General features: G+C 40.3%; 1 long non-coding RNA gene across 1 annotated transcript; it reads left to right on the forward strand.

The window, feature by feature from the left end:
* On the forward strand, positions 1-27,496 carry LOC140364587 (uncharacterized). The gene is made up of 3 exons (XR_011927721.1): positions 1-187; positions 2,258-2,521; positions 27,424-27,496. It is a non-coding gene; the product is annotated as an uncharacterized lncRNA (long non-coding RNA).
* The last annotated feature ends 16 nt before the right edge of the window (positions 27,497-27,512 follow it).

Here is a 27,512-nt window from a genome sequence, read left to right on the forward strand (position 1 = left end):
AGCCTAACCCCGCCTATGGTGAATGCAGGGCGCTCCATGTGACGCTGGGCTGGAACAAAAATCCAGTATGGCGGAATCTGTCAGGAGATGATTTTTCCGAGGAGAAGAGCCCAGGCTGTAAAAGGGGAGAGGAATAAAGCTTTGAGGACACATGTTAGGACTATTGGTCTACTCCAGAGCTGTTGACGTAAGTTTGCTCCTCTCGCGATAAATGTAAAGTGATCCTTTGCTTTGATGTTGATATTCAAGCAGGGATGCGATGTACACACACAGGATTCATCAAAACAATGTCCGGTTGAAGTTTCCACTCTGCTCCGCGAAGCTTTCGCTTTCCCCCGGCCTGTGTCCTCGGCTTTCTTTAGGTCGCCATGCGGTAGGACTGCCGAACACCTATAGCCGCGGAGCTAAAGCTTTCATGGGCTTTATTGCTCTGCAGCGGGCGGGAAGTGAAGGCAGTGGGGGAACAGAGACGCGATGTTTATTATGTCGATTGTTGCTGTGCTATTTTTAGAGCAGGGCAAGGGCCTTTAGGCTTTAATACCACATATACTGCAGCAACTGTCCTGTTTTTGGCAAATACTCCTGTTTTGAGTCAAAAGGGCGTGAAGTGAAGGCTCCGGCCTGTGCAAGTGTGTTTGCGTGTGTGAATGGTTCGGGATGGGCGGTGGTAGGGCTCTGCATGCGTCAATGTTTTTTGTGAATGGGGGCGAAGGGGTCGTTAACACCAAAGCTGCACATCATGCTTGTTTTAAAAGTGTATGAGGCAAATCAAAAGGGAAAGATCTGCCGTAAACGTTTCGGGCATGAAGCGTGAGTATTTGAGCGCAGGTTTAAAGGAACTATGTCCACAGTTTTAGCAGATGTTACACATGAATTAATTATAAGTTGTATAATATGGAATGCAAAACAATTTAGGTTATTTATACACTTTAGCATACTATTTGGTGTTCAAAAATCAAAGCAGCCTGTTTTTCAGTTACCGTGGCTTTTAAGTTCATAGGGTATCTTTACTTTGGGCTCTACTTGTCTCCCCAGATCTGGCATCCTTCATCTGAGTCCCTCTTTTTAGGGACAAAAGCTTCATAAACACACACACGCACACATGCACAAACACACACACACACACACACGCACACACACACACACACACGACCCCCCCCAGACACATGAGATGCCCTGAGAGAATGGTGTTGCATGCTGTCCCCTGGAGTGAGAGCTTCTCCTGATGACACTCACGTTGCCCCCTCACCTCCTCCTTTTCCTCCGCCCTCCTTTTGCCTTGCCATCACAAAGCTCTGTGCATGCGCTGTGCAGTGACCGACTTTTCGGGGGACAATTGTCCCGCGGCTGGACAGTCTGGCCCCGTGTCTTGAGACCCTCCTCCCATTCCCACCATGCCAACATACACAGAAGGGCGTCGACATGCATGCTCCCCCCACATCCTACCCTCCTGAACCCTCCTGCCCAAGTCGACTTGATTTTAACTGTAATTACATGTGACACTTATGCTGCCTTAAGGAATTTAGGCGACTGTCTTAAAACAAAGAAAAGAGCCATCATTTCATAAATAGAAAAACATTTAACAGGGAAACCATTATTTTTGAAAACGCAGACAGAGAAATAAAAAATTCATAAGTTTGTGCTCATTCATTATTTACATGTTTGCATGGCTAATGGGATTTTCCCATTATCCATTTTCTACAAATAAAAGAACATACAGTTTCCCTACATTTTTGTCATGGAGAAGAATTAATTCTACTTGGTCCATTCCAAAAACACTCAATTTACTAACCAATTGATTTGTGATGTATACTTTCCGGAATAGTTCCTTAAAGCTAACCTAACTTGCACCTGGCACCTAACTTTTTTTAAAATTAGTCTATCTACAAGACTATCTTTTAAAAGTCTGCTGCATGCTGTCTGCTTGATTGAGTATTTTATTTCTCATCCCAACCCAGATGTAAGAGCTAAATGCATTGGTATGGTAATATAAAGTTCACTTGTGGGTAATTTTACAATTCTATCACATTTGTCACACACTTAAACCTCAGCTAATTAACATTAACTTTTACTAATATGTATTTGGTTTGTCAAAATATCTTCTAATATCCAATACCACCCTTCTTTATGCACAGGTTAACATCTAAAACTGGTGCATATAATTACTGTTGCATATATTGCATATAACAGTAATTATTGTACAGGTGAAGATTAGAAATTAGTTATATTAACTGGTCCTTCACTGCTTCTCTGCCAGGTTGGGACGGGTGCTGGACAATCTGCTGTGATTGGAGCAGCCAAATCAAAAGGCTCATGGGGATTGGCTGCTGCTGCAGGACGTCTGGACGTGTTTCCTGTTTCCAGCCTTTAGGGATCCCCCACACACATTAACACACTTACACACACACAGTGTCACTGTCCCGGCTTCAACCTTTCCAATCAGATCTTGCACTGGCATCACCCTCCCCATGCTGTAGTCGACCCCTTCACTACTCAGCTATGACCTCGCACAGCCATTCAGGTAAGACCAACTATACAGGTTTTCTTAATTTTGTTATGGGGTATATGTAGTTTTGTTTTTTGAATATCTGAATTTGATATGGTTGGGTTTGGATTTGGCATGGAGCCTGCTTTGTTCAGGAGACGAGAGATGCGCTGCGATCCGTCGCGCTAATAAACAAACGCACATGTGTGTTGTATCAGTCTGCACGGGGGAGTGCGTTCTCAAATCGCCGAAAAATCTTCCATTGCGCCTTTAAATTAAACTCCTACTGTTCTGTAGTTTAGCAAATCTAGTTATTTAAAATTGTGAAAGTGTTGTTTCATAGTTTTATTATTTAAAGGTGCACTGCGTAACGTTTCTGATGGAGGTTATGCGATCTGCTTGTCTCCAAGGAGATGTTATGGCCTTAAACATCTATCACACAAGTGATGCCATCTGGTCGTGTGGACTCTCAGAAAAGTTACATAGTGCACCTTTAATTGCTGATTACCTCATTATTGCTTTAAACTTCATAAATGTTATTTATCTATTTTTTAAAAATCATTTTGTGAATGTGAAATCTATACAAATACATTTTAGTTTGGTTAATCTTGTCCCAAGAAGGAGATCGTGGGTTCGATTCCCGGACCAGACCAACATCACATGATCTCTCTGGGTGGAGTCTGCATGTTCTCCCCGTGTTACCGTGGGTTCTCTCCGGGTTCTCTGGCTCCTCCCACCGTCCAAAGACATGCATGTGTTAGGTAAAATTGGTGACTCTAAATTGGCCCTAGTGAATGAATGTGAGCGTGAACTGTCTGTAATGTCTATGTCTCTGTGTTAATCCTGCGACAAGTTGGCCACTGTCCAGGGTGTACCCCGCCTAAGGCCCGAAGTCACTGGGATAGGCTCCAGTCACCCGCGGCCCCAAAAGGGAACAAGCGGTAGAAGATGGATGGATGGATGGATAATCTTGTCATATTTTCTACACATTTGTGCTTCATCTTTTGCTTCTTATCTTCTTCTTATTTCCTCTCCAAGCATCGGAGCAAGCATTCAATTTCTTTTTTATGGAAGAATAATGGCTGCTTTTATTATTTTAGTTGGGCCATGACAACAGCTTGGGTATATGCAATGCTGACAGAGGCTAAGACAGAGGTGTTGCTGGTTGTTACATGACACATACATGATACATACAAACTATTTTCTCGATAACCGTACACACTTTGCCTACCTTGCTAGTTTCATGTGGTTTCAAGAGGCCAGTGCATATATGTTCTACTATATTTTGTTCTTACATTGTATCCATTTCTGTCAAAAAGGTTTTATTTTGTAGCCTGTATGTGTAGATTTAACACTATAACTTTAAGTACTATAGCTGTAGATACATTTGTGGATATGGTTTACTGTTGAGAAAAAGCATGATTTCTCTCCTCCAAGACAACAAGTACAGTTGTCTCGCTGAGGGGTTTTAGCATGGCGGGGTGCCATGCTTCGGCTGGTCATCGCCCTGCCCAAAAGAGGCCGCCATGCTTCGGCTGGTCATCGACCTGCCCAAAAGAGGCCGCCATGCTTCGGCTGGTCATCGCCCTGCCCAAAAGAGGCCGCCATGCTTCGGCTGGTCATCGCCCTGCCCAAAAGAGGCCGCCATGCTTCGGCTGGTCATCGCCCTGCCCAAAAGAGGCCGCCATGCTTCGGCTGGTCATCGACCTGCCCAAAAGATGCCGCCATGCTTCGGCTGGTCATCGACCTGCCCAAAAGAGGCCGCCATGCTTCGGCTGGTCATCGCCCTGCCCAAAAGATGCCGCCATGCTTCGGCTGGTCATCGCCCTGCCCAAAAGAGGCCGCCATGCTTCGGCTGGTCATCGCCCTGCCCAAAAGAGGCCGCCATGCTTCGGCTGGTCATCGACCTGCCCAAAAGATGCCGCCATGCTTCGGCTGGTCATCGACCTGCCCAAAAGAGGCCGCCATGCTTCGGCTGGTCATCGCCCTGCCCAAAAGAGGCCGCCATGCTTCGGCTGGTCATCGCCCTGCCCAAAAGATGCCGCCATGCTTCGGCTGGTCATCGACCTGCCCAAAAGATGCCGCCATGCTTCGGCTGGTCATCGCCCTGCCCAAAAGATGCCGCCATGCTTCGGCTGGTCATCGCCCTGCCCAAAAGATGCCGCCATGCCTCGGCTGGTCACCACCATGCCCAAAAGATACCGCCAGGGGCACCTCTGCAGAATTTGTAACTGTAATTTGTGGCGTAATGAGAATTTATCGCCCCAATACAGCAAAGAAGTCACCCCGCTATCGCCACATCTGCCAAACTGATCTATACCACCCTTCTGATTATGAACATAGACACAAGGAACGCAATAACTGTTAATTGGTTTGATTCAATATAAATTAGTTCGGGAGGGTGAGAAGGGACTCATTAAGAAAGTCCCCTCTCATCTTTGACTTTTTAATTAGAGACCTTTTTGGTGGAGATACGAGCAGTTTGCATCTGGCACAGGAAAAGGTTACATTCCTGCCTGTGCCGGTGAGGTAACTGACAGTGTGGAGTATGTTTACTTTGTACACCTGGGATTGTGAGTACTATAAATACCACAGTAGCTCAGAGCCTTGGGGGACGTCTATGACTGGCCTCCATGTCCCCTGCTTCTTGAACATATCAGCTCATAGACCACAGAGCAGCCAAAGAGAATTACATTGTTAGATGAACCTCGGATTAGTGTGGCTCAGCAGTTATCATTATCATTACACAGCACATTTTAATTCCCCCAACAAGTCTCCTTCACAAACAGCTCGAAAAAAGGAGCTCTGCTAATCCACATCAGTGATATTTTCTTTCAGATCTACTATCAAAGTGGAGTTGTCCATATTTACGCTTGGATACGTTACAATCTGAAATATAGCTTATTTAAATATTCAATTATGCTCCAATGTAGAGCAGCTACAAAGACATGTCTCATTTGTGTACAATGAAACTACAGGGATTTTTATATTCAAAATTAAATAATAACATTGTTACACACGTACCATAGCCAATATATTGAAAAGACTGTATAATTTATAGTAAAACATGACACGAAAAGAGCTGATTATAAAACAAATGTTAAAGTTATGTTGTAAACTTTCAAATAATTGTATCTGGTGATATTGCTGAATTTAGTGACTCATTTGACAGACATTTTTGTCAATATCGCTCACCCTTTTATTCATTTATATAATAATTTGCATAACCCTATTGAAAATACACCAAACACAAAAATGCATCAGAAAAAAAAGATTATATAATTGAAATAAATAATGCACATAAAAAGTACAGTGATACTAACTAAACAGTAATAACGTGTATAACAGTAATGACGAAAGAAGCCTATACAATGGACAGTTGTTTTGATCCTATGCTTATTGAGCCTTAATGGCAGCTCATATAAGTAGCCACTCTGAAGATTTCAGTCATATCATATCATCTGCTGCAGCACAGGGATTTACCCAGATACCATGGATTCACTTCACCTAATAGTCCACAGTCCATACAGTGAGAGTAGCATACAGACGGCATTACACTGATGGAGTGGTCTGTACAGGATGGTAATATCAGCCACACTGTGGCATTATCAGAGTGGAAATAAACCTTACAGAGCTGTATATAGAGGCAGACACCCATGCCCACACCATCACGTAGTTATTACTCGAAATCCAAGCGCCATCTTTGTTTCTGTTTAGGATTTTCACAGACAATTAGCTCGGTTCTTTCCAAGACACTATGCTGACAGACCGAGCAGTTTTTTTAAGACACTTTGTTTATCACCTTCTGCTGCATTTGTTACCCGTTCCTAGTTTTTTTGCAGCTCAAATTTTATAACTTTCTGAATCCATGCCCATTTCTGACACCATGCCGCCAAGGCAGGAAAAGTCCCTTCTGAGCAGTACTGGAGAGTGCTTTCAGACATTTTCTAATGCCTTTTTGTTTCATGCTTGATTGAAACAGTAGTAGCACAAATACCTAAATCCTCAGCAATATTCTTACGAAGCCATTCATACCTGCATCTGTGATGTCAATGTAAAAAAGGAGACATTCTTGGCCCTCTGAGTGCTGCCAAATGGTGGGCGTAAATTTGAGGTGTCGCTTTTCCAGTGCGATACACTTGTTGGATTAACACTCAGGAAATATGTCATATGTACTGGCCTTGTGGTGATTCTAAGTGTAAATTAAAAGCAAATCCCTCACCCTTTTAATTTGTAATGTTTAGACACTGGACAAATGGAAAATGAATTTGTGTATTTTCATTTATTTATTTTTCAGCTCAGGCTAAGTCATAGCATTGCTTTTGTGGCTACAAGTTGCATAGGTGCTGGTTGCTCTTTTCTACAATGATTATTATAATTTTTTTATACAGTAGAAATATTGATTAAACAACAACAATTCAATTTATGGACAATTTTGTATGTTCTACTTGATCCAAAGCTGGCAAATGTATTTTTTCCCAAGCTTGTGTTTGCACGTAATTCCTCTCAGAGTTGGTGTGTGTCCAGGCGCTGTCCCTGCTCCTTTTACCCGCTTGTGTGCCATTTTTGTAATCTGTAAATGAGCTTACTAGCACGAACGTTTTTGATCCAGGATTTACTAATTTTCTTTGTTACAGCCGGTGTGGGATTTTTAGATTAAATATTATTTGCTCTAAATCTCTTGCAAGAAAATTGAAAGGCAGCCTGCTCGGGGGGCTCCCGTGCGTCCGTGGACAAAAACGGGTCGCATGGATAACGGTCTGTGTTTTTGGATGGATCTGTGGACAGGCTCAGTGTTTGAACAGAAGTGATAAGCGTGTGTGCGCACAGCTTTAGCATGTCAGGTCCACACGTTTGTTGTACACTTGTATTTGGCAAAGCGACACAATACTGAAAAAGTGTCTATTTACCATTGCTGTGAAGACAATATATCGACATTTACATAATAGCTTAAATGTTGTTTTGAAGATATTCTTATTTGAATATCGAGTCCTGCTACAAAAAATATATGATTAAAAATAAAAACTTATCTTGAAAACTTTCAAATTAAGGGTATAGGGTTATTCTGCTCTTTTGTGATTCATTTGACAGACATTTCACAGTTGTCTGATTATTAAACCTCAATTAAAACTTTTAAAGACATGTTTTAACCCGTTTAACCTGTTGGACTGAAGTAATATAATCTGACTATTGTTACTAAAAAATTACAAGATATTAGTTTTTGTCAATATCAGCCACTCTTTCTGTAAAGTAAACTGCAAAAAATATCTGAGACCAAAACATTTGGATGCATGGCACAAGGAATATCATGGAGTAGGAGAAAGAAAAGGGTCAAAAATGGACTCTGCGGGGCACTCACAGCTCTGATTAGGGGCTTGTGCTGGTCACCATGTTAATCACTCGTAGGGACAGAAGAGGGATAAGAGGTGCTTTCTAGAAATCTTTCATTCTAGGAAGCCTTGGAAATTATCCATATCAAGGACTGGGCACTGATGATAGAGGACAAGAAATCAAAGTGTAAAGAATGATAATTGAAGTTACTGTTCCTGGTTTTGACTCATGTTTCACTTTGAGAAACTATTCCATCTGCTTTAGGATTATTGCCTGTTAAGATAAACATTATGACAATGTGTATACTTTTTTGGGTGTCCATCATTTAAACTACTATGGGGGTTGGGCAATTAATCAACTATTAACTGTGAACTGTGTAGTTGTTTACAGTTTTTTTTTCCTCTTGTCAGATAAATAATGTAATTTGTTGATTGTAATTTGTTAATTTGATACATTGCTGAACAGAGCAAGAGGGCCGTTAGACATACCATACGCTCTCAGAGTAGATTGCTGCTTATCTGCTGGATGAATAAATAAAATGTTTACATGGATTTAATTGAGCTTAATAGCTTCCAGTAGGATGTCTTGATCCTACATACACTCTGCCTTAGTCTCCAACTGTAACATATACGAAACTGGCATCAAAACAATGCAACATATTAATTTGATGTTAATGATGATGATGATGTTGTTGACATTTTTGACATATAAAACAACAATATACAAAGAACATGACACAAAGATGAAACACACAATTCACACAAACACATCCTACACGTTTAGTCCGGCATATCTTTCCCATCCAGTCCAAAGTCTTTTAAATTTGTCTATTTTCAGATTGAATTTGAATTGTAATTTTGTGCCATCCATTTTTTGTGAGGGCATTTTCCCCCCAGGAGTATGCCCAAGCGGTTGATTGTGTCCATGGCAGGAGTTTTAAGGCCCAAGAAGATAGTTATGAAATCCAGTGGGATGGTGATGTCAAAAACTGTTTGTAGCGCTTTATTATTCTCCAGTCTAATACTTTTTAATGGTTTGCCTCCTGGCTGCAACAGTTTCTCCATCAGATGAAATTTTCTTTTGAATAATAGGCACTTTGACATCGTGTTATGAAAAAAAGTGTCACACTTTTCCAACAGAATTCTATCCAAACGTGATTTTGTGGTTCTCCACTGAGATGTACATATACTTTACCATTCTTTGTCAGTCAAAATAAAATCAACCTCTCTTTTCCCATTCATTTTTTAATGTAATTAGTAGAGTGGCTGTCCAATTTGTTAATATTTTATATAATTTAGATATTATTCACCTTGAAAGTTCTGATTTATAAGCCTTCACTAGCAGGGACCACAACCCCAGCTACGATGCAAAGTGTAACATACGAGAAACAACATATGCCCTTTTAGGGCTTCTAGCAATGAGGGCTGTAGGCTCCCGGGCCTCAATACCCTCTAGGAGATAAATTGGAACAATTAGAATAATTAGAAGAGGGTGGGAGGGATGCTTAAATAGTGTAGCCGTAGGAAGGGCCGTGAAAGGGGTGTGGTCCTGCTACCGAACTTAAGAGAACAAACTTATCTTCATTTAATAAATATTTCAGTTAGAGGGTTATAATGAGAGGTGTGGTGGTGTAGGCATTCCACCTAAACTTAAACAATAAAAACGTAATTACAAGTCCCTAAATCTATATTGGCATCAGCTAAAATCGTCAAAACCCAACAAAAGGTACTTTCCAATTTGGAAGAAAGTATTGGACACGCACTGTTGGTTACCATGTGACCAGTGTTGGGTTGTGTTACGTGTTACTCTAATGCCTTAGTGTACTCTTGCGTTACCAATAATTAACGTTATTGTATAACTTGACTGAGCTTTATTTATATTTCATGTTGACAGATTACCACAATACCATACAATAAGCAATGTGGTGCAACAACAGAACACTCTTGTTTTAGCACTGTAGTTTATTTAAATCAAACTCAACACATTGCTGTTACCCTACATTTACTCCTCAGCTACAAAATAGTAGTTATAACGAAGGAGAAGAAGCTTTTCAAAACGTGCATCCAAAACCAAAACTAACGCCTTACTCTATAAATGTCATTTGAGTACTCTACCTCGTTACCAGCTAACGCGTTACTCCCAACTCTGCATGTGACCTACTCAAGTCACGGTTGAGGGCTAGAATCGAACCCACTGTAAAAAATGTAAAAAAAAACAAAAAAAAACACGATATGTAGGTTATATGAATGCTTAGTATTCTTATTCCATGCATTCACTTCAAAACTACGTCAAAGTTAGATCTATATAAAATACAATACAAAAACAATAAAACATAATATTTTCATTTTAATCCACTCAACTTTCATAAGGCTATGGTTTGTGAGGAATAGCAAGTTTATTGAACACCATAATGTAAGTATTTTTTGTTTAGCGATGCTGCAATAACAACATAACATAATAACATAATAAATTTCCAATTTGTTCAGCTCGAGCACATTCTATTCCTATGAGCAGGAGCGTATCTGGTAGACGATATAAACCCATGTTCTGCAACCAAGTGTCTAATAGATCTTGCTCTTAATAAAGCAAAAACCAGTGCTACCTTTTCCTAGTCATTTGTTTTGCTCCCAACTTCTTTAGGCTTTCCAGGAAAAGTTGTCATTGTTTACCACTCTCGCTTCTATCAGAGTCACTCACACAAGTGCTAGGTGCAGCAAGTCATTATTTGTGAATGAGTAGTTTGAACTTTACATTGTCGTATTCCTCAAAATTAAAAATGATATGACTTTCCACGTCTACTATCTGTGGTTAGATTAGTGTTTTATTGTTTTACAGCGCTAGATCCAAGTGTGTGTGTTCATGTTTTATGGCTGTGAACCGGTGACCTTGTGTACTTTTCCTCGAAAGCCCATCCGTATCTTTGTTACAAGCAGCAATCGATACAAAGCTAAAAATGCCTCAACACAACTAGAATTAGACAGTACAGATAAAATTAAATAAGCATGCTCATTTGGGTGAGTTTACTGCGTGCGTCAAGATTAGACTAGGCAGTTGGCAGTGAACATATAAAAATAACTGTATGCTGACCATAGCTGATCAGCTAATCTTGGTACAACAAGCTGTAAATTAATTTCAGTAGAGCATTTGAATTTGCTATTGTGGGATCTTGCATTTTATTTGCTTAAACAGTGTTTAAGTATTTAACCTGTTACCACCCATCTGTCCGCCGGCGAACATTTTCTATATCTCAAATATTCTCTTACATCATCACTTTTATTTCCTTGGTCAATACCAGCTAGCCATACATCATTTTAAAGCTTATTTTCTCAACAAAACGAATATGTCATTGATTTACATTGAAAAATATGCCCCAAGAAGCAATTGCCAATAGTTTGTGAGAAAGTCTCAACTTTTACAAACGCATGTCCTACCTGTTTGCTGTTTATGATGGACGAAACGGCTTTAATTCTGTACATCCTTGTATTCAGTCTGTCCGTAAGGAATCATTGAAAAACAATATCCACTTGTATTTTTCCTGAAGTTATCTGATTTTGAGATATTGTCAAGTAAACAAACTTTTCTTCGTTTCTCACCGGACGCATTTCTCCGTCCATAACAAATGACCTGTTTGACTTATACGATAGTGTTTGACATCGATCTCTTCCTTAGACTGTTACCTACAGAATGAGACCATCCACGAATTTTTCTGTCACCGGGTTTGTTTGCTCCGGGTTTGAAAAAAATTTGGCGCTTCCGAAGCGCGCGTCCATCTTTGTTTTTAGCCCTTAGCTTCTGCTAACAGGCACGCAGGAGACTTTGAGTGACATATTATTCCAGCCAATGAGGAGAGCTTTCTCCTGGTAGGCGGGACAAAGGGTTTATTTACACAGAATTCTCCCTGTTCTCGTGCGTAAGGCTGTCAGAGCCTAGATTTTTCTGCATTTTGCGACTAGATTTTACGCATCACGTTTTCTGATTTTATTAGCCTTTGGGACGCGTATTTTGTTAGATATATGTATTATTATATCAATACAAAAATAAAATAAAAATGTTATAATTTTTTTTTTTTTTTCATCTTTATATGGGAAATTCATGGGTAAACTCATAAATACACATTTTCACATTCATTGTTTTTAGCAGTTATAATGGGTATTAGTGGCCTACAAAACATCAAAATGTATGTTTTATGATCATAGAGGAGCTAAAATTGTAATAAAAGCAGTTTGGCACAGTTGGCACATATTTGGATCACTTGTTCCGAATATACTTTTTGATACAAAAAGGTCAACAGCACCAAAATACCTGTTCCTAGAGATCTGAAACTTTACACAGTTGTTGTCAACAAGATAAACATCATGTACAGTGAACAGCATATGCACACAATGAAGTATGTCATGCTCAGGACCATTACAAATTGACAATATTCAGGCGAGACTAAAAAAGGATGTTTTGTTTATGTTTGGGCCTCTGTAGTGTAAGTTCTGAAGCCCTGACAGTGTTCATGTGCACATCTGCAGAAACTAGAAGGCCTAAGCTTTCTAATGATGCATCACACTTGCATGTGGGCTGTAAGATCCTCTTTTAATAAGCAATGCCATTTGGGTATGTCCAACCATTGTACACAGGGCGAAAATAGGTGGGTGGTACACATATACGGAGACTATGGTGGTGCTCTGGTGGTGACAGTGTGAACATGAAATTCTAATGCATTTTGTTGTTCTACTTAATCAAAACATAAGTTTAGTAAACTTTTAACACCGGCTTTAAGGGATATCGTAAATCAGGACGCATATCGTATCAAGTTCGCTGTTCTGGATAGGTATTGTATTGTGAGGTACTACCCAGCCCTATACTCTATAGTATAATTTTCATATCCGTATAAAGGATCTGTTCTTATGTACTATGTACATTTCTGTTGGACTGTCCGCCATCTGCTTGTTTCATAAAAAATATTATCTCCATGGAGACAATTAGATCATGTCACCAAGATATTAATCAGATTAGTGAAGAGGTGACCCCACTCACAACCAGAATACTTGTTTTTCAAGATATTTTTGAGCAATATGCTAAACATATGTAATGGAATAAATGCAAATGAAGATAAGTAAAATGCCAAACTATGGACTATTACAGGCAGGCTTTTAGATAGGATTTGAAAACACCCCGTCCAAATAATTTTGTCCGGGGGCTTAAGGCTATGGAAACCCAATATGTGTATCACGACCTTTTTTCCGACGCTTTTATAAAATAAAGCTGCGCTTTTGACGCGGGGGCGTCCGCACGGCGATCTAGTGTGGCGCCCGCACGCCTCTCGTATCATATTGACTTTCCATACTCTCGCGCCGCCTGCGCCTCTCGGCCGTGCGGATCACACTCCGCCACTTAGGAGCGGCGTATCGCGCAGTATTTTACATGGTATTTGGCCGTGGTAGTTCGGTAAAGGTGGAGCTTCGGCATTTTCCGGACCACGGCTCGGCAGCCAATCAGAGCCAAGCACACAAACTTTGTTGACCAATCAGCGCGCAGCATGCAAATTTTCACTTGTAAACAGTAAACTGTCATGGCGCGGACCATGGCGGACTATCGTCAAACGCTTCCCGGCCCGATTTAATGATGATATTCCCTTTTCTAAAATGTATTAATAAAAATGACCCCGTACTTACACTCGAAAATGCCCGTCCACATGTCAAAATACCCCGTCCATAATACGGGAAGACGGCCCTCTATCTAAAAGCATGATTACAGGCAAAGCAAAAACGTATTTTCTGGCGGACCCCCCTGAAATGTTACATACTACACCTTTGTTAGTTTAACAACTTTTTTGCTTCTTCTATCATACTCTTCACAGCTGATAGCTTAAAAGACTAAGTTAATAAGTGACATTTTAAAGATGAGCAAATTTAGTTTTTCCCTCAAAGAGTGTCCTGTAAATGTAGCACAAATCTAGACTTCTGTGTGCTTTTTGCATCTATTAATAAAGTATTTTAAGTTTCACTTCACCATTTCAAAAAGCTGTTCTGAAATGAATGCAAGTAAACATTAACAATGAACCAAAGGTTTGTGGGAACATGGAACTAGTTACATAAGTTTAAATACATACTTGCTCTTTCCCAAACTTTCTCAGTTTGAAAATCAGGTACTCCAGCTTTAACTCTAAAAGATGTATTTTGGAGTTAAAGCTGGAGTAATCCAAAATACTATGTCTGTGTACACTCACTGACATCAGTATAGGTGTCGACATCTTTAGGAAAAAGTCATGTTATGCTACAAATAACATTTATGATACGATTTTTCAAGCTCTTTATTGTTTTTCTGGAGCTGCATGTGCACTGGGTCTCCCTCAGAGGAATTAGAAGATGGGCCGACTGGGACTACTGCTGACGTCGTCACTACGTGAGAAGTCTGCAGCTTGCTTACAACATGCCCATGTACCTACACCCAGGTGGAGGGTTCTTCCCCTGCTGCCGTGGCAACAGGCACGCTGAGGACTCCAAACCACAAACATGATTTAGCTGTAGGCCTGGAACATGAGAGAAAAAAAATAAATATATATTATAAATATATTATTATATTATATATATATATATATATATATATATATATATATATATTCCTTACGGAACTAATAGGCCTCTTGCCAGCTTGTCAGGCTTAATCATGAAAAATAATAATAAATATAGCCGCAAGCGGCAATGATCGGCCCTCGCCACGCCGCCGCCACGCCGCCGCCACGCGGCAAGAGGAGGGGGCGCTAACGCGCCCCAATTGTCCTTTTATTACGCCTACTGCTGAATCTGTGACGCTGTCACATCTTCTCCCCTTTGTTTTACCATCAAAAAGCTATTTTATTTTGAATTCTTGGCAAAATGTGCGGCTTTGCCGCACAGACACCGTGACTCTTTGAATGAAAATGTGGATAACTTTTGATGGTCCTGAAGATGAGTCTCACCAAATTTCAGGTTAATAGGGCTGACGCCCTGGGAGGAGTTTGTGAAAGTCTAAAGTGTAAACATGTTCTGGCGATTTCCCCATTGGAATAACATGAAAGGTTTCGGTCATCGTTACGGCAACGCCATAACAATTATGACATGGGTCTCATTGACTTTTTTGATGGGGATGCTAAAATTGAGTTGTGTGTCAAATTTCATATAATTTCGCAAAACTAAACATTTAACCTCCATATAAAATCTGTAGGGGGCGCTGTGGCGCCAAATGAATTTATTTCACTTCAAGTAGGTTTAGGGCAAAGAGTTTAACAACTGATTCTAATTTGACGCAATTCGGACTTTATCCGCGCAAACGGCAGAAATTTTAAATATGGGAGATTTCTGAAATTCTAGCTACAGTTTGCGGCTTCGCCGCACAGAGACCGTGAGAGGTATCAATGTAATTTGGATAACTTTTGATGTCCCACTCCTCAGTAGCATTTTTACCAAATTTCAGCTTTTTAGGACTAACGCCCTGGGAGGAGTTCGTAAAAGTACGACGTTTGGAAAAACTCCGAAGTCATGTTTAGCCATTTTTGAAGCAATATGGCCGACATTTGGTTGGGCGGACGGCGTTGCCGTAATAATATTTTTTACTTCTCTTGTCACCATCTACCTCTGCGCCAAATTTCATGATTCTACGATCAGATTTTTTTTGGGTCATTTCCCATCTCTCAATGCATTTTTGGTACATTTGGGGGCGCTGACGCGCCAATTTTTTTTATTTTAGAAAAGGGAAATAGCCAGAATGTAGAGAGGCACGATTTTTAGAGGTGTGAACATTTTTGTGACTTTTCGTCAATGTTCACTGGGTGAAAAATAGGGGGGTTGGTCCCGAGAAGAAGAAGAAGAAGAAGAAGAAGAAGAAGAAGAAGAAGAAGAAGAAGAAGAAGAAGAAGAAGAAGAAGAAGAAGAAGAAGAAGAAGAAGAAGAAGAAGAAGAAGAAGAAGAAGAAGAAGAAGAAGAAGAAGAAGAAGAAGAAGAAGAAGAAGAAGAAGAAGAAGAAGAAGAAGAAGAAGAAGAAGAAGAAGAAGAAGAAGAAGAAGAAGAAGAAGAAGAAGAAGAAGAAGAAGAAGAAGAAGAAGAAGAAGAAGAAGAAGAAGAAGAAGAAGAAGAAGAAGAAGAAGAAGAAGAAGAAGAAGAAGAAGAAGAAGAAGAAGAAGAAGAAGAAGAAGAAGAAGAAGAAGAAGAAGAAGAAGAAGAAGAAGAAGAAGAAGAAGAATATTCCGATGCGAAAACAATGTTTCCCATTTTTCAAATATCATAAACTATACATTTTCGGAAAGCGCTCGCGCTTTCCTACCTCATGGTGTGGGTCCCTGGTCACTGACGGGTACTTTCGTTAATTTTGAGTGGGCTCCGCCCACTTTGTGTTTTTGGCCCTCTATACAGTAATAATGTTCAATTTTTGCATTACATGCTTATATGCACGGAACATGCATATAAGCAACGTATTCGTGAGCTACTTAGCGTATTCGTGAGCTACTTAGCGCAAATGAGTGCTTTATATGGGGATGACGACCGCTTCGCACGGGGCGTGCATGAGTGAAGGAGTGCGTTAGTGAGTGTTTGGAAGTGGGCGAGCGCTTCGCGCTCGATTTCGTGCGCACTACGTGCGCACTTTTGCAGCCGTGCTTTGCACGGCCTTACAAGATTAATAGGCCTCTCGCCAGCTTGTGGCGCTCGGGCCTAATTACACAATATCATAAAACATAAATAAAATGCGTTACAATAAGTCTGAAAGTATTTTTTCCATATGTCTAATGTCTGTTATAATGTTTGTTCAGTCCTTGATAGTCGTTTTTTTTTGTGTCATACATTTCCTTGTGATGGCTATTTTTCCTGCTGCCAAAATTATATTCCAAAGATATTCATTTATTACGACCATAGTGTTCTATGAGGCCCAAATACATACATACATAAAGTTGAAAGGGGTGGCTATGTCATAAAAGCACTCTGCAGTTTATTGTTAACATCAGCCTACTATGTCTGAACAACAGGACAGTCCCAGAACATGTGATAGTGGTTTGCCTCCTGGCTGCCACAGTTTCTAATTACTAAAACGTTGTCTGCTAATGGCTCTTTTCGTGTGGTTGGAACTATTTTATTCAATATCTGCATACCAATAAGGCCACTTCAATACGAAGCCCTCACTTCTGAGAAAACAAAACTTTCTGCAAAACCTGTGCGAGGATTTAAAAATATATAAATATAAAAAAAATATTTAAAAAAATCCGACCTACCTACCTGTATTTTTTTTTCAATGTTACCGGAAGCATACTATTTATTTTATTTGGCCTTAGTGTTTTGTATTGTAATAATTGCAGGTTGGTATTTTTGGACATTTTTACAGATTTGTTTGCAGAAGATTAGATAATTGAAAGGTAATTTTCCCATATTATTGTTGGTAAGCATATGGTCTGATATGGCTTTGCAATTATTTTGTATATTTTAGAAAGAAGTTTCTTTGGAGAGGAGACATTAATTAAGTTTGATGCAGGCAGGAGTTCTAAATGTGTGCGTCTGATGTTTATTTTTGCCATAACTGATGATTAGATTTGTAGGTATTTAAAAAAAAATCATTGCGGCTGATGCCAAACTCCTGCGCCGAGTGTGAAAAATGTGTTTATATGTTGTTTTTTTTAAATATGTTTAAAGTGAGTGATACCCTTTTCAGCCCATGTGCGGAAATTTCGTGTGGTTTTTTTTTATTGCTTGTGAAGTCAGGGTTGTTCCAAAGTGGGGTGAAGTGGGGCAAGTGTGGAATTTGTGATTTGGTGAAATTTCCACCAGTCTGTCAGAGTAGAGGCTATGATTATAGCATTAAAGCATGTGTGTTGTTTTATTGATTTGGTGAGACATTGGATGTCAGCTATTTTAATTTCTTTGCCTAGTGATTGTTCTATTTCCAGCCATATAATATCTGATTGGGTGGGGTGAGTCCATTTGTAAATGTATTGTAGTTGGTTAGCCATATTGAAAGTTTGGTGCTTCTAGACCTCGTTTAGCTTTGTTTTTTTTATAGTGCACTGAGTTTAATCCTTGCTGTTTACTTTTTCCAATAGAAGAGTGTGATAATAGAGTCTAGTGATTTAAACCAGGTGAGTGTATGGTGGGTTGGGATCATTAAAAATACATATTTTATTGTTTGGTAAAATTGCCATCTTTATTGCTGCTGTTCTGTCAATTATGGCGAGGGGAAGGTTGAGCCACCGAAGTGAGTCTTCTCCTATTGTCTTTTTGAAATTGAGTGTTATCAAATCTTGATGCCTGGGTAAGTGATGTGATCATGGCAAATAGGTGTGGGTGATTGGTGGGATGCCACATCCCATTTGGTTTTATGTAGCGGGAGGATGGATGATTTATTTCAATTAATTGCACAATCAGATTTTTTTTTAAAATACTGAATTGATTCAGGCTGATAGCTGCTGCTAGGGGCAGCTACTCGTTTATAGCATGGATTTTCTCCTTATTTGAGTTTCCAGATAGTGTTAACAGAGGAGACGGGGAGGAGTTGTTCAGAAAGAGCACGGGTGAAATTGAAAAGTGAGCTACTGCTTAATAATGGTGATCTCAAGTAAATGGTCCGGTTTAACTCGCAATGGGCCTTAAAAACAGAGAAACAACAGAGCATTTTTGTCAAAAGCAAAATACATTTCTGTTGGTAATGCCCCCATGTGTGTACGGCCTTTAATTCATCTATCTCCATAGAGATAAGCTTGTGACATTAGACCAATATTTTGAATTTAATAAATGTGGTGTAGATGAGTTTACCGGTAATGCCATTCTGGGGAACATTCTGGGCAAATAAATAACATCCCAGTAATGCATGTTTTAGCATAGCATTTATTACATTTTGGTTTCTTTGGTTTGGTTTCTTGTTGGGATGTATGTTGTATAATTGAATAATTGATTTAATTACTTGTATGAAGGAAAAATAACACTAAGGCTATATGCTAAAATTTCAAACTCTCATTTCAAAGTCTCAGGAAAAGGCTCAATACTCAATTACCCGATTTTGAAACCATAATGATCATTTTCGAACTCCACCTTTTTGTACTATAGACTGTAATTTTTTGTTAAGTTGTAGTACTTTCTATATATTTTACATGTGATCATAGATACTTTACCTGCCTCATCCCCAGTGTCTGCGAGCAACTGGTGTGTAAATGTGTGTGTGAATGTGTGTGTGAATGTGTGTGTGAGTGAATGGGTGTGTGAATGTGTGTGTGAATGTGTGTGTGAATGTGTGTGTGAATGGGTGTGTGAATGTGTGTGTGAATGTGTGTGTCAATGTGTGTGTGAGTGAATGGGTGTGTGAATGTGTGTGTGAATGTGTGTGTGAATGTGTGTGTGAATGTGTGTGTGAATGTGTGTGTGAATGTGTGTGTGAATGGGTGTGTGAATGTGTGTGTGAATGTGTGTGTGAGTGAATGGGTGTGTGAATGTGTGTGTGAATGTGTGTGTGAATGGGTGTGTGAATGTGTGTGTGAATGTGTGTGTCAATGTGTGTGTGAGTGAATGGGTGTGTGAATGTGTGTGTGAATGTGTGTGTGAATGTGTGTGTGAATGTGTGTGTGAATGGGTGTGTGAATGTGTGTGTGAATGGGTGTGTGAATGGGTGTGTGAATGTGTGTGTGAATGTGTGTGTGAATGTGTGTGTGAATGGGTGTGTGAATGTGTGTGTGAATGTGTGTGTGAATGTGTGTGTGAATGTGTGTGTGAATGGGTGTGTGAATGTGTGTGTGAATGGGTGTGTGAATGTGTGTGTGAATGGGTGTGTGAATGGGTGTGTGAATGTGTGTGTGAATGTGTGTGTGAATGTGTGTGTGAATGTGTGTGTGAATGTGTGTGTGAATGTGTGTGTGAATGGGTGTGTGAATGTGTGTGTGAATGTGTGTGTGAATGGGTGTGTGAATGTGTGTGTGAATGTGTGTGTGAATGGGTGTGTGAATGTGTGTGTGAATGGGTGTGTGAATGTGTGTGTGAATGTGTGTGTGAATGGGTGTGTGAATGTGTGTGTGAATGTGTGTGTGAATGTGTGTGTGAATGTGTGTGTGAATGGGTGTGTGAATGTGTGTGTGAATGGGTGTGTGAATGTGTGTGTGAATGTGTGTGTGAATGTGTGTGTGAATGGGTGTGTGAATGTGTGTGTGAATGGGTGTGTGAATGGGTGTGTGAATGTGTGTGAATGTGTGTGTGAATGGGTGTGTGAATGTGTGTGTGAATGGGTGTGTGAATGTGTGTGTGAATGTGTGTGTGAATGTGTGTGTGAATGTGTGTGTGAATGTGTGTGTGAATGGGTGTGTGAATGGGTGTGTGAATGGGTGTGTGAATGTGTGTGTGAATGGGTGTGTGAATGGGTGTGTGAATGGGTGTGTGAATGGGTAGGTGACTGGTTCCTTGATGTAAAGCACTTTGAGTGCCTTGAAGGTAGAAAAGTGCTACATAAATGTGACCATTTATACCAGTTCGGATAAAGCTCAAGATCCTTCTAAACGGTACAGGAAAGGTCAAATTTGATCCTTTTTTTAAATTAACACTTGTTCAAAAGAGTATCTAGTTTCAATATTTGTTTTAGATCTATTCATATAATTTTTTTTATGCATTTGATATGCTTAGGAATGCATATCTAAACCCACGTTCAGGTTCAAGTCCGGATTAGAATCCAGAGGTTTAGGTTCAGGTCCGGACCTAATGAGTCCGGACTTAAACCATGCCATTTTTGCATAATGTTATAACAGCATAACACAAGCTACTTCACTAAATTAAGTTGAAGACACTTGAACAAGGACGACTATCAAACACAAGGCTTAACTGCAGAGTGAAATAAACTCAATTTGTCTGGTTTATTCACTGTTTATTAACAGAAGTTACAACTTACAAATCACAAGCTACAAGCTAACACACATTCATGTGTTTTACTAGAGGAACAACTTCTGAACAAGAGCAAGTTGAGTATTGGTATTAGGGCAGCTGTTTCAGCTGATACTATGTTTGTCAAGTGTATTACTGGTTTGACTGGGCTGTTCCCACACTTGAAGTTTAATGCCTTTAGATATATTTCCACTCTTTAATTTTGCAGATCCATTGGCATCAAAGTCACGTAAAAACCTTCAAAAACTAGCATAAAAGTCGACTAGAACCACTATAAATCAATCAACTTAGCAGTATCAAAAATAGAATATGAAAATATTTTACACTACACACAATACATCATATTAACAGCATTAAACACAAGACCATATTTAACAACTGTAGAATACAAATACTATTACAAAATATAAGCTCCAATTAATGAATCCAGCAATTAAACAATATTACTTTGACTTAGTATTTACTTAGATGTATAAATATGTATATTGCACATTAACCCACTGAAATAAATGCCAATATACATAATATATAATAATACAGTTATTTCATTCATATTGTAGCGACCCTAATGTTAAGCATTATTTGGTTAAATGTTCCTTTCACACTGTTGTTAATGCAGTGTTATTGTGTGGAGTCCAGGTCATTACATATTGATAATATAATAGATCCATGCATATTAGTAACAAGTTGTGGTGCGCGTGCGGTCTCTGGGGCGGAGCTAAGAGCCGGCTCTGGAGACGAGGTGATTTTTGATGTTCCTGTTCCATCACCATGGTTACGGCCAACAGTAACCAACTCTGTTCAAGAAATAAAGTGACAACTTGTGAACACTAAACCAGCATTACTAACCTGAGCGAGAAGTTTAACAATATTTACACCCAAACCAAAGCACAACCGGCTCCTTTAACAAGCGTCTTAAACTTAAACTAACTCACGGAGCGGCACAAGCGGCAACGCACGCGGCGGCTTAAAACGGTTCAAATAAAGTCAGTGAACTTACAGCTGCCGCCTCAATGTTCGGTCTCTCGCGTCTTTAAACTCATTTCGGCGGCTTCAAATTCTGCCATGGGGAAGACGCGTGCGTCGCTGATGCTCCGGGCGCGCCATTGACAGCGATGTCTTTTCCAGCGCGAATTTCGCGATCTATGGAAGGTTTAGGATGGTTTAGATTCTAGAACGTACAGGATATAGAATGTGAGTGGTAGATTTTTATATGAATCCAGAACCGAATCACCGGGGTTTCGTTTTTTTTGGACCTGAACCGAAACGTTTTTACAAGTCCGGATCCGGTCCTGCGGAACGATACGCATCCCTATATATGCTAATCACTTCTTGTCACAAAGAACAACATAATTGCCAAGTGTGCTATCACAATCTTTCTTTTTAATATCTGACATGGTGAATTGATTCGTAGATTCTCCTAACCAACAAAATCCACTTTCATAGAAAACACTGGTCTGGTTGAGGCAAGACCCTAACCTGTGAAGGTGTTGTAGTCCTTCTTCAGATCACTCAATATATTGACTGACAGCTACTTAAAAAAGCTCTGTCGATCACAACAATCGATTGGCCCGCTCACGGAGTAATGGGACTGCTCTCTGGACACTTATTTGTCTCAGAATTGTGATTTGAACAAATCCACAAGCAAAACTTAAGATTGTGGTATTGACTTGGGAAAATTGCTTTGACCTAAACTCTATGTGTCATGTATTCACTCCCAAACTAATACTCAAAACAAGTATCTTAAATATTGAATTAATTGTGTTGTTTTTTATTTAGTTCTCGAATAGCCAGTTAATATTATATAATAACTACCTATTGGAAATATAATTGAATTCAGTAAGCTTCAGAAATCTTTTGTCAGCGTTCAATCCTTGTCTTTCCCTTCTCCTGCTTGAATAAATATGGCCTTTGTATCCAAAAACAAGATAGCAGTAGTATCAATATCTACTGCAATAGTCAATAAATTGTCTTCACATCACTGAGAGTAGAGTACAGTTACTACAGCACATTCCCTGTAGGATTGTTCACATAAATACATATATTCAAGGTTAAAGTCCATATTTGAACTCTTGGTCTTCTTTCTAGTCCGCTCAGTGCTTTCCATCCTCATCTAATGCACCAAAATCACACATTTGCTGCTTTACTTAAATACAGAGGTGAAGGGGTTAAAAGCATTCGCTGCAATAAAGAGGGCCCGGCTTATCCCTAGCTCTATTTTTAGCACTCTCACAAGATATGCGCACGTGCACACATGGCGAACAAACAATCATTATTTTTGGCCTTCCGTGTTGATCTCCTCTTCACGATTGAGCGGTTTTGTTGCCTTGTGTCCTGCTGCTAAAAATGGAGCACAGGACAGGCGCACGCATGACACAACCTCTGTCTCTTTTGTTGTGATGCAAGCGGCATCCAAGAGGTAATTTTAAACCTTATTGTCACACTCCGACCACTTGCACCAACATGTTTCTGCCCCATTCAAAACCAGATCACGAAAATGTGGAAGATTGCAAAATATGCCTAAATGGCACGCTCCCTTCCTCTGTTAAAATAAATAGATGTTTTTTCACAATAACTGGCACAATGATTCAACAACAATGAAATGTTAATTAATCCTTAATCCTTATGCTCTTTGATTTACATACACTTATTCCTCAAGTGTATGACCATGTTCATGAAATCAAACCAAGTGAATTATATGGCAAAGTTATAAACAGACGAAGCACTTTGCATTTAGGTTTTTGGAGTGTATTGTTTTGGAGTGTATATTGAAATTACTTAGCTTTGCTATTAAATTTTCTTTAGTAACGTTTTATTTTATACTGTATTATATTTTTTATACTGTAACCATTACAATAGACTTAACTCTTAAGGGCTTACAAATTGATCTTGATATCCTTAGATTAAGCTCTTGCCAGTCACTTTTTTTGCCCCTACCTGGACATGATGACTATTTGTCCTGGACCGTCCCATGCCAATGTCCCCTGTCCTGCCAAAGCGACTATCACCCACACATCCATCCGTTACTGAAAAATACACCTAACCTGGCCGCACTTCCCACCAAAATCCACAACTGTGCCCTTTATATCGCGATTCATTGTGCACACTCTGATTTTAATTGGTATTAGGATAGGGACGGCAGAGACGGAACATGAGCTAATGAAAGGGACAGGACACATCTTTTCTCCCTGTGTGTTTTTTGTATCATCCCGCACAGAGAAACGAGGATACAGTGTGTTCTGCCAACAACCCGTCATCAGCAATTACGGTTTACACTGCTGCTTTTGAGGCCTCTTCTCATGCCTTTTGACATAGAGTTCAACAGTGTCTCATTCAATGTGTACAGGACATTAAATAAACCATTATTTAAAAAAAAATTGCATCCTTGGACCTGTTGTCCTTTAAACAGCCATATTTCACTGTGGGTGTTTGTTGTTACGTGTACAATGGCTTTACAGTTGTATCACAATTTCCATAGCAATATCCATTGAAGTGGCTCTGTAATAATCATTATATAAAAAACATTGAACCAAGTTAAGAACAGATGATGTGCTGGAGTGTGTAGGTCAAAAGTGTGGTTATTGTCTGTGTATGTTGGAAGTCGACTGCTGCTGTCGACCATTATGTTACATCTATAGATGGAAAAGAAATCAGCTCGTCAAATTGTCTTTTAAAGAGCGCCACTTGTTAATGTCCAATCAATTAATCTTAGGCCTCAGCAGGTTTTGTGCTGCTGAAAATGCTTTTATTGTTCTCTGTTGAACAAGCTAAAACTCTGCTCTGATTGACTGCTTCTTGAGAACGATGTACTGCCTCACTCTTTAAATGATAAATGACCTAATCACATACAAGCCTGTATCCAACTGTCAAAGTCCAATTCTATTCATACATCTTGATCTTGCCTTTCACAAAACCCTGAAAAAAACAAGGATAAACAAAGAATTTAGGAAGTATCCGTTCCTTATAATCTTTGAACTTTTTCTTGGCCTACTGACCTCATGACGTATGTTTTAGACATGCACTAAAAACAACCACTGTCTAATTACCACATCCCCACTCATTTGTGATGTTATATCTAATGACGGTATTCACCATGAAGCACAAAGAAGAATTCAGGCACAGCGCCAATTTCCCTTACACCTGTTTTTTTGTTTTGTTTACCAGCTCAAATGAAGGTCAGATGGTTGCTTCCACCATTTCATGGGACTTGTACGAGTGGTCGATCATACAGGGGTCATCCTTTTCATTTCATCAGGGGCGTGACGTCAGCACCTGCCCTGAGGAAGTGAATTTGTGACCCAGAGGAAAAGGCTCTTGAAGGAGAGGCGCTTGATTAATTATATTGTTCCTGTCGTGTTCACCTTGCTAACTGGAGTCACCCTGGCCCGCGCAGCTACAGCGGAAGTGCACTGAATTTAATGAGGCTGTAAACGCCACCACAGACGGACATCTTACTTCTTCAACTAACAAAGGCCTCCTGTCACTGACAATGCGCAGGCCATACCTACACAAGTCTAGCTTGTCTGTTTCACACTATTCAATTCAATTCAATTTATTTTGTAATGCCCAAAATCACAACCGCAGTTTCCTCGAGGGGCTAGATTCATGTTATACTGTGGTGGACACATTCTCTTGGCTCATTATTGCTCCTGCTGTCTTCTCCAGCTCTGATCATAACATGCATGCATTTCAACAAGCTATAGCTGCATTAGCTGGAATTGACTGACTTTATGCCTGAGGCTAAGCAAGGCTATTTTTAGCCTGCCGTCTCCTGATGCTAGCCCAGTGGGACTGAGAAGAGAGGAGGATGGAGAGTTAAGGAGCAGAATTAGGAAGAGGCTGCTCTGTAACTAGGCTACATCCAAGATTGATGGACCTTGTTGCCAAGGTATAGGGCACTTGTGTATCTGTTAGTACACACCTGTTCTTTCCTGCGGCTCAGGTATTGTCTGTGGTTTATTCAGAAAGAGAATGCATTTTGTCTAACTAACCACAAATGTAGACATCCGTCCCACTAAATCCCCCGCACTTAAGGCCAAGATGTAAAACAGCTCCCAGCGATTTGTGCAAAAGCGGCGTAGAATTACTCCCAGCCACAGGTGTCAGCTTGTGCAGACGCACTCCTCATTTCCATTGCAAAGAGCTAGAAGCGTGTATGTTATTTGAATAAGCTCATCAACAGATATCAAGTCTCACTGAAGTAGATGTCTTTGTTTTTACAGTATCCACAGCGTGAGGCGATGTGACCACCTGTTTGCTTCTGTAATGTTTTCTTCTTTTACATAAAGTCCCACACGGCTGAAGACGTGGCATGTCATATATCGGATCTGTCTGAATTCTAAATGTACTCTCAGCTTTCTGGAAAGGGGCCCATAGACATCTGATTTAGTGCTTGTATTTATGTATTATCATAAGCAACAAGAAGTAGTTATGATATTGTTTTTGTTAAAGGATCTGGCTTAGACCTGGTTAGCTAGACTTTACAGAACATATTTATTTAAACCTAAACATTTTTCTCATATGCATTATAAAGGGTTAATAAAACATTATGAAGGGTTCATAAAACAAGAGTCCATCTTACATTCAAACAATATTCTAAACTGTCACACATGACAAGCAATTGCTTTATGAAGCATAAATATTTCATGCTGACTCTACCTCCCTCAGACTGGATAAACATCTGACTAAAAAAACAAATGACAATTTACAAACCGCCTCTGTCGGTAAGAGAATTTGTGTAAATAAAAGCCAGTATGTTCAGATTTGTTTAAACAGGACCAAGCGTGATGGCGTTGCCTGTCCACACCCAAGTCCTGGCAAGGGGTTAGGTGCTGGAGAGGTGTTGCTGCTTGTGCAAGGTGGCGCGAGACAGTTGTACACATCATGTGCACCCACACTCACATGCACGCCAAAGCATCCTCCAGCTCGGAGGCTAATTAGATATGTGTGTATGTACCGTTTGGTCCAGGGAGAATTCCAGAAATAGATCAAGCGTGCTTACTGTATATTCTTCGCATTTATTCATCCAAGGGGCTTTTACATTTTTCATCTCCTCTCCAAAGAAAAACCGAGCATTTGTGCATTTCAGATGTTTGTTAACCTGAAAATATATACAGCTCGGGTGCTAAAAATACCCCTACATATAGAAGGATGCCCCTTCAATCCCTTTGCCTCTTATGTCATTTGGAGCTGTTCCGTTGTTTTTCCTCCTTCTTACCTCGTTCGTCCCTTTCTCCTCCTTCTCATCCCCCTTCTGTCGCTTTGCTTTTTATAGCAATGTCTTCCCAGGGCTCGGCAGCTACAAAAGCCTTTTCATGTTGCCACTATAATTACAGCCTCCACGCTGCACAGACACTAACGCAGCGCGCACGGCACAGCGCTGTCTTTGTGTCTGCATGTGTGTGCGTGCGTGATCCGCATGTGCTGTTATACACAAAAGGGTGAGCTATTTTTACCTCTCGCTCTGGCTCTCCATCCCCCCACCCCCTCCACCGCTGCTGCCAGCCACATTTGCTATGCTGAGCACAGTCAGTATCAGTCGAGCCCCAACATCCCTGGCTCACAGTCACATGAAGCGGCCGTATCTGCTGCCTGTGTCCGCTGTGCAACGCATGGCTCAGGCACCAGCTGTCGCTGACCCCCAGCCGACCACATAGACATCCCCGTCCCCGCTCAACCGTCGCTCCAAGCTCGTCTCAATGTTGCGGACCATATTTGAAGCGGAGTGTTCTCTGTCTCCCACAGGAGAGGGGATCCTGGGGAAGGAGCAGCCACTGGACGTTCTGAAGACATCAGCGCTCAACCACATCCCAACAGGTTGGATTGTTTGTGTG

The sequence above is a fragment of the Eucyclogobius newberryi genome, unplaced genomic scaffold (genome assembly GCF_026437365.1).
Source record: "Eucyclogobius newberryi isolate DKJ021-1_F unplaced genomic scaffold, fEucNew1.0.hap1 SCAF_1, whole genome shotgun sequence".
In the NCBI taxonomy this organism is placed as follows: Eukaryota; Metazoa; Chordata; class Actinopteri; order Gobiiformes; family Gobiidae; genus Eucyclogobius; species Eucyclogobius newberryi.